General features: G+C 38.9%; 1 pseudogene; it reads left to right on the top strand.

Moving 5' to 3' along the window:
* Positions 1 to 5,008: 5,008 nt before the first annotated feature.
* Positions 5,009 to 8,188, top strand: LOC105119184 (uncharacterized; annotated as a pseudogene).
* Positions 8,189 to 9,337: the final 1,149 nt, after the last annotated feature.

The raw sequence follows: 9,337 nt of genomic DNA on the forward strand, positions 1-9,337 counted from the left end.
AACCAAAAAGGAAAATGATTGATAATGAGGAAGAGTTAAGAAAGCAGCTAAAACAATGTAGAATTGATCTCAGCAAAAGCAAAGGGCAGCAACAACTATTAAAAAATCAGTTAGAGGAAGAAAATACAATGAGAGTTTAGTTGAACCAACAGTTGAAAAAACAGGATAAACAGTTAACATCTTTAAAAGAATGGCAGAAAAGGGCCGAGGTAGCTGAAGAAATAGCAAAAGGGGTCCAGGCTGAGTTAAGAAATCGAATAACCGAATATGACGAGCTGGTTAATAAGAATGGGCTCACAGAAAAAGAGTTAGCTAAGGTTAAGAGATCAACAAAAGGCAAAATGAATCTTGATAAAGTGATGATGGATTCCTTGAAGAAGGGAAAGAGCATTCTTTTAAATAAAGTAGAAGTTGAAAAAGAAAAGAATCAGCTAGCCCAACTCAACATAGAAGAGGAAAGAAGGATCAGAGCTTAATATAAGATGCAACTAGAGAAAGAGATAAATGAAAGGAAAGCCGCTGAGTCTGATATGAGAGATTACTAGAAGAGAGCTATGGCATTGAAAGGAAGAAGGATGGCTTTACAATCTAAGATCGAGATACGAGAAAAAGAGTTGAAAGAGTTAAGAAGCCATTACTTCGAGATAGAAGAGGAGCTGAGTAAGGTTAAGCAAGAGCGTCAAGAATGTCAAGACTACGTAGACAGCTTTGCAATTCAAATTAACTCCAAAATAGCCGAGCTAGATATCGAAAAAGAAGAACTGGAAAGGGTAAGGGATAAGTTGGCATGGTCGGAGGATATGGTTCAAGTGTTGGAAAGAAGTAATGAAACCTTAGGAGCCAGCAACAAGGTGATAATCACAGATAACACCGTGTTCCATGATAAGATAAGACATATGACAAAGCAAGTCGAGCAAGTAGCCCGCCATGCAAAAAGTTGCAACAATAAGCCACCCAAGTTGGAAATGATGGTTCAAAGTATCGAGAATACATAGGGGCCATCACCTCTTTTATCGGGGACTTAGCCAATAGAGGAAGTGCCTTTTAAGGGTAACGATGTATAAGGCTCTTTTCTATTATCGTTTTGTATGAGCAACTTTTATTTATAAGAAGGCCATGACTTATTTTTCTGTCTAAGGTGTTTTGGTAAGCTACTATGATAAGAACTTGGCAGATCCTCCTTTATAGTAATCAAGTCGACTCAAAAATCTTGCCTAAAGGATCACAAAAGTCATGAATCAGCTCTAAAAAAAATACATATCACATGCACATCATATTTCATCATGCATTTTGTTTTTAATTTATCATATGCATCACAGATCATAAAACATAGGTCCCACATCCAAAGTTCACCACACCCGGTCTAGATCAAGGATGGAGAACGAAGAAAGAGCTTACTTAGAGTCACATTATCATACCGAGTTAGAATCTGTAAAAAATGAAGTTTCTCGGCTAACCCACCAACTCGAGCAACTTCTAAGAGCTAAGAATGGGGAGGGAGCATCAACAAAATAGCTTGAAGGAGTGCTAGGAGCTCATATCCCTCAACCATCTCAAAACCGGGGGGCAAACTTAGCCAATGAACAACATTTTGTGCATATCACCCCTATCTAGCCAACTCATACTCCAATCACTGTAGACTTAACAGCGGAGGGAATCCTAGATAATAGGTCTTCTTGTTTGATAGATCAAGACAAGTTGTTTGCTTTGGAAGAAAGATTAAGGGCAGTTAAGGGTAATGACTGGTTTCACCCTATGCGAGCAGCCGAAGTATGTTTGGTACCAAACATCATGGTGCCAAAAGATTTTAGGATACCAGAGTTCTTTAAGTACACTGGTTTGGAATGCCTAAACACTTACCTTCGATCCTACTGCAATAAAATGGCAGAAGTAATCCGCGATGATAAAATGCTAATCTATTTCTTTCAAGATAGCCTTGTGGGATCCGTTTTGAGCTGGTACATGAGGTTAGACAGTATCAGGATCAGGAGCTGAAGAGATTTGGTAGAGGCTTTCCTTAAGCAATACAAGTTTAACCTGGAAATCGCTCCAAATTGGACGAGTCTAATGTCAATGAAGAAGAAGAGCTAAGAGTTAGTAAGGGCCTATGCACAAAGATGGAGGGATGAGGCAACACATGTCTAACCCCCTTTAATAGAAACTTAGATGGTGACCTTGTTTGCCAATACCTTCAAGGCACCCTATTATGAACACCTAATGGGTAGCTCATCTCAGCATTTTTATGATACAGTACGCATAGCTGAAAGGATAGAGCAAGGGATTAAAGCCGGACACATAGCTGAGTCATTGGAGAAGAAGGGTTTTCTTGGAAGGAAGAAGGAAAGTGACATTAACAATTTGGAAGATGGATACAAGGACAAGAGAGTGGATTCCCATAACCTACAAATACCTACCTCTTAATTTTCCCACATGAACTTTAGCCAACCTTTTTCCCCTAATCGAACAAATAACCAGTCAAACAATCAAAACAACCACCAAAGACCAAGTACAAGATACACTCTAGAACAACTGCTGTCATTACCTATGCATTTGAAGGACATGTATGCCAAATTACTTAGCATTGGACACATAGCTCTTATCCCCACACTACCACTACAACCACCATTCCCAATCTGGTACAAGCCCAAGTTGACTTATGAGTACCATACTGGTAATCCTGGGCATGTCATTAAAACCTGCTACACTTTCAAGAGAAAGTTGTTGGAGCTTATTAAGATAGGATGGGTATCATTCGAAGACAAACCCAATGTTAATTCAGACCCGTTGCCTAAACATACCACAAGTAGTAGTGGAGTGGGCATGATAAAAGTTGGAGATCAAAGCAAGGTGGTGATGGTGTCAATGAAGAAGTTGTACGACATGTTGGTACAATCAGGACTTCTAAAGATAAATATGGAATGCCATTGAAAGGGATGTGATTATTATGAGTTCCATAGAGGAGAGGGACATCATATTGAGGATTGCATCGAGTTTCATGAGAAGATTGCAAAAATGCTAATGATGGGGGAGTTGAGGATTGAACCCATGGGAGGCAGTCATGAGGTGAGTATGATGGAAGATTAAGATAAGATGGCAAGTATATGTAGGGTCCAACCAACAACTAATGGGCCACCAAAGTTAATCTTGGTTAAACCTTCCTACACAAAAGGAAATCACAAAGCCATGCCTTATAACTATGGCTATAACTCTAACCTTCGGGCTCTTTTTTTCCAAACTGAGATAAGAGGTTTGACCCGAAGTGGTCGGTGCTTTACGCTCGAGGAGTTGAGGAAGGCAAAGGGCAAAGAAGTGGTAGATCTTGACAAAGCACTAGAAGTTAATAACCGATAACGGAAGAGGAGTGGAATGAATTTTTGAAGTTGATCAAGCATAATGAATATTGTATAGTAGATCAACTAAAAAAGACTCTAGCTAGGATCTCCCTTATGTCCTTGAAACTCAGCTCTGAGCCGCATCGAAATGCCCTGCAAAAGGTATTGAATGAGGCGTATGTACCCCAAGACATTGAACATAAAACCATGGAGCATCTCGTGGGGAGGATCCACGCAACTAATTACCTGTAGTTCACAGCTGATGAGCTTGATGCTAAAGGTACCGGATATAACAAGACCTTATACATTACAGTTAGGTGCAAGAATTGCATTATAGGAAAAGTGCTCGTCGATAATGGCTCGGCTCTTAACGTGTTACCAAAGAACATTCTAAAAGAAATGTCGATAGATGAATCTCATAGAAAGCCGAGTACTATGATGGCTAGAGCATATGATGACTCACCTAGGCCAATAATTGGAACTTTAAAAGTGGAGCTATATATGGGACCACAAATGTTCCTAGTGACACTTCAAGTTATAGATATCCACCCTTCCTATAATATGTTATTAGGAAGACCTTGGATTCATGCACCGGGGGTCGTAGCTTCATCATTGCACCAATGCCTGAAGTATATCATGAATAAGATGTTGGTAACTGTCAAAGCTGAGGAGACAATATCCATGATAAAAAATGTGGTTGTACCTTTTATCGAGGCAAATGATTGTAAGGATAACAATATCCATGCTTTTGAGACTGTGAACACTGACTGGGTGCCAGAGAACACAGTACTGGGAAGGCTAAGGATTTTAGAAGTAGTAAGGATGGCAACTCAATGCTTATTGGAACGCGGGATCCCATTTCAGTATAACCCTATCGCCGAGGTACCAGAAGAGGGTAATCCAGTAAAAATGACATATGCTGATCAAAGATTTGGGCTAAGGTATAAACCTAACAAGGAGGATCATCGGTGGGCTGCTGGTCGGAGAAGGGAAAGAAGAATAGCTAGAATTGAAGGAAGGGTTCCTGAAAAAGAAAAGCTAGAAATCCCTCCCCTTAGCATGTCATTCCCAAAAGCTGCACACATAATGCAATATGATAAAGGAGCCAAAAGCTTTGGTCAAGAACTGGTAAATATGAGTATAAACACCTTAGAGGACAATGAGGGGAAGGAGATGACATGAAGACAGTAGCGAGAAAGGGAGATGAAGCACTGCCACAACTAACAATCCACACACTAGAAAAAGTCTCTACCAAGACCTTTGTGCGCAAGTTGGCTCAGGGCGAGAAGTTTTAGAACTAGGTGACCCCAGAAGCTCTAGTAGTTTTTAAAATGTAAACCAACTTTGTTTGCCTTAACATGATTTTGTCATTGCTTTTGTTTGCTTTTATTTTCTCTAGTTGACAATCAAGGCTTATGATGTTAGCTAGATTTTGTGTTTGTCATTGAGCCCATCTTTTCTTTAAATAAATGATGAGATCATGCACTTTTCAAAATTATCTTTCTATGCATTTACACCAAACACTTCCCGCTTTCAGGAATCCTGAAAGCGGATCTCCTACAACATCACATACATTTAGCATCAAGAATAAATGGCCAAACTTGAACGAACATGTGATAACTATGGAAGAAGAAGAGTGGGATGAAATCAATATTCATGAATTCACCAAGCTAGTGGAACATCGGGAACAGACTTGGAAGCCTGCCCCAAAGGAACTCGAAACCATCAATGTGGGCAGTGATCAGCTCAAGAAAGAGTTGAAAATAGGTACCTTAATTACTTCTGAACAAAGGACAAAAATGATCGCCCTATTACAAGAATATTCAGATGTCTTTGCTTGGTCCTATGAAGATATGCCTGATTTGGATACAAATATTGTAGTACATAAGATACCGTTGGAAAAAGGCTGTAAACCAGTCAAGAGAAGCTGAGGAGGGCCCACCCGGATATCTAGATCAAGGTTAAGGCAAAACTTGAGAAGCAATGGGATGTTGGCTTTCTAGAAGTAGTTAGATATCCACAATGGGTATCTAACATTGTTATGGTGCCTAAGAAGGAGGGGAAGATTAGAGTTTGTGTGGATTTTTGGAATTTGAATAAAGCTAGCCCTAAGGATGATTTTCCTCTACCACACATAGATGTTTTAGTGGACAACGCTGCCTGAAGTTCCACATATTCCTTTATGGATGGTTTTTCAGGATACGACCAGATAAAAATGGCTCTAGAGGATAAGGCGAAAACAACTTTTATCACACCCTAGGGGACATACTACTATAAGGTAATGCCATTTGGTTTGAAGAATGCAGGAGCAACCTATCAAAGAGCAATGGTGACTCTATTCCACGACATGATGCAGAAGGAAATTGAGGTGTATGTAGATGACATGATTGTCTAAAAAGGGAGAGGATCATATTGAAGTTTTGAGGAAGTTATTTGAGAGGTTGAGGAGGTATGAATTAAGGCTCAATCCTATAAAATGTTCATTTGGAGTTAAATTAAGTAAGCTATTAGGATTTGTGGTAAGTGATAGAGGTATAGAGGTGGATCCAGATAAAATAAAGGCCATTCAAGCTATGTCATCCCCTAAGACGGTGAAAAAAGTAAGAGGATTCTTGGGAAGGTTAAACTATATTGCTAGGTTTATAGCTCAGTTAACAACAACATGTGAACCTAGGTTTATTAAGGAAAAAGAATCCTGGAACCTAGAATGAGGATTGTGAGGAGGCATTCAATAAAATCAAACATTATTTACAAAATCCACCTTTACTAGTTCCTCTAGTATCAAGAAAACCTCTGGTATTATATCTAACAGTAACTGAAGTAGCTATAGGATGTGTATTGGGTCAGCATGATGAAATTGGAAAGAAAGAAAAAGTTATTTATTACCCAAGTAAGAAACTCACCGAATATGAGTATATATACACTGAGATAGAAAGGCTCTGTTGTGCGCTGGTGTGGGCGACAAAGAGATTACGACATTATATATTATACTATACCACTTGATTGATTTCAAAAGTGGATTCTCTAAGGTATATTTGTAATAAGCCTTTTCTCTCAAGCCGAATTGCAAGGTGGCAGGTTTTATTAGCAGAATATGATATAAAGTATATGACAAGGAAAGCCATAAAAGGAAGTGCAATTGCGGACCATCTAGTTGAGAATGCTGTTGAAGATTACAAACCTTTGGATTTTGATTTCCTCGATGAAGATATATTATCAATAGAGAAAGAAGAAGAGAAGACAAATTGGTGGACCATGTTTTTTGACGGGCAATGAATGTATACAGTAATGGGACTGGTGCAATAATAATCTCTCTTAATAAGAAATAGTATCCGATTTCGGTTAAACTGCATTTTGAATGCACTAACAATACAGTTGAGTATAAAGCTTGTATCCTTGGTTTAGAAGCGGCATTAGAGCTAAAGATAAACAAAATAGATGTATACGGGGACTCAATGTTGGTTATCTGTCAGGTCAAAGGGGAATGGCAGACCAAGGAAGAAAAGTTGAGGCCATACCAAGAATACCTATCCACATTGCAAAGGAATTTGAAGAGATTAAACTCACCCATCTAGGAAGAGAAAGGAACCATTTTGCGGATGCTTTGGGCATGCTAGCTGCTATGACTACCATTGATCTCGAGTATAAGGTTTAACCTGTACACATTGACATTAGGAATGACCCAGCTCACTGTTGCTTAGTTGAAGGAGAGATAGACAGAAAGCCTTTGTATTATGATATCAAGAATCTTGTGCAAAATCATAAATATCTGGTGGGAGCCTCTAAAATGGAAAAGAAAACCCTGAGAAGGTTGGCCATAGATTTTTATTTAGATGGAGAGATTTTACATAAAAGATCATTTGATGAACCCTGCTAAAGTGTTTGAATGAGACAAATGCTAGAAAGGCATTGCGAGAGGTCTATGAAGGGATTTGCTCAACTTATGCTAGTGGGCATATAATGGCGAGGAAAATACAAAGGGCTAATTATTTTTGGATGACATTGGAAAAAGACTACATCGACTATGTCAGGAAATGTCACAAGTGTCAAGTTTACAGTGATAAGGTCAATACGCTGCCAACTCCTCCATTTAATCTAATATCTCCCTAGCCATTTGCAATGTGGGGAATTGATGTGATCGACCCTATTAACCCAAAAGCTAGCAATGGGCATAGATGGTAGTGAAGCTAATTCGTATGCCCACGAAACACAGAAGGTAGTGAAGAGGTTTGTAGAAAAGGACTTGATTTGTCGATATGGTCCTCCGGAAAAGATAGTGACCGATAATGCACAGAATTTTAATGGCAAAATGATAGTAGAGTTATGTACCAAGTGGAAGATCAAGCATTTGAATTCCTCGTCGTACCGGCCAAAAATGAATGGCATAGTAGAAGCCGCCAACAAGAACATCAAAAAGATTGTTCAGAAAATGGTAGTCACGTACAGAGATTGGCATGAAATGTTGCCATTTGCTCTCCAAGCATACCGCACCATTGTTAGAACCTCAACAGGGTCTACCCCATATCCTCTAGTGTACGCTATAGAGGTAGTGATGCCTTTGGAAGTGGAAATTCCATCGCTAAGAGTATTGATGGATTCCGAACTAGAAGAGGCTGAGTGGACCAAAGTGAGATATGAACAACTAAACTTGATCAGTGAAAAGAGGATAGTTGCAATATGTCATCATCAACTTTACCAAAAATGAATGGCCAAGGCATACAATAAAAAGGTTAGACTGCTTTTGTTTCAAGAAGGGGATCTAGTGTTGAAAAAGATATTGTCTTTACTAGGAGAAGATCAAAGCAAATGGGCACCAAGTTACGAGGGTCCGTACGTAGTAACGAAGGCTTTCTCAGGTAAAGAGATATTATGCTTAATGTATGCTCCCAGATCAATACAGTGAAGTTTGGCCATCAATTTCTCTTTGCAAAGAACCCTTTTTCATTGCATTGATCTCACAATATTCAATTTGTTTTCAATCCTAACAATGTGCATTTTAAAGAAAAAAAATCATTTTTTTTTATCCGTTCACTCCACAAAAAAAGGTTTATCATTGGCAGTCTCTTTTTGAGCTAGAATGAATTTCTCCTTTATAAAAGCCCAGACTAGGATCACATCCCCACACTGGGGGTAATAAGAGATATTTCATGAAAAGTTTTACGTGTTGAATGGGACAAGAGCCCGTAACTTTGAAAATGATAAGCTAAAGCATTTGACAAGAGCATGACAAAAAGAGCAATGACAAATCATACATATTTGAAAAAGACTACTTATAAAAAGTCAAAGAATTCTTCCCAAAGATATGATAGATAAAAAAATGCGCACGAAAAAAAAATCCAGCAATACGACTTGAAAAGCAAAGCTCATGTCAAGAGAGTCTCATGGAATAGAAGAAGATGATGGGACCTATCTTTCAAAACCAGGTAAGAATGCATGCATGGCATCTAACCATAAATCATTGTATGAATATTTTGAATTGTTACAAGAGGAATCCTTAAAGTAATCTAGCAAGATTGTGGAAAAGGAAAGAAGCATTGCGTTGATGATAACAAATAATCAATTTTGATCATGGAATAAAAGGAAGATGAGATGAACCCTACCGTTAGGAAAATATCAAAGAAATGAAAAGATCAACCTTGCCATCAGGAAGCCTCGAGTTTTCAAACCTTGTGATTGAGAATTGTAAAGAAGCACCAAGTCTTCCAGCCCTTCTCTTGTCATCCCTTGAGGACTTTGCCAGGTAAGTCCCATTTTTCACATTTTTCACATTCTTCCGCTAGCGTAGGTCACCCATTACAATGAGACCAATTCTCTATGTTTTTTATCCGGGTAGGTCACCCATGACAATGAGGTCATTCTTCCACTTGGGTAGGTCACCCATTACAATGAGACCAATTCTCTATGTTTTTTATCCGGGTAGGTCACCCATGACAATGAGGTCATTCTTCCACTTGGGTAGGTCACCCATTACAATGAGACCATTCTTTCCTTTTTCCTTGGGTAGG

This window comes from Populus euphratica, unplaced genomic scaffold (genome assembly GCF_000495115.2).
Source record: "Populus euphratica unplaced genomic scaffold, PopEup_1.0 scaffold2610.1, whole genome shotgun sequence".
NCBI classification, from domain to species: Eukaryota; Viridiplantae; Streptophyta; class Magnoliopsida; order Malpighiales; family Salicaceae; genus Populus; species Populus euphratica.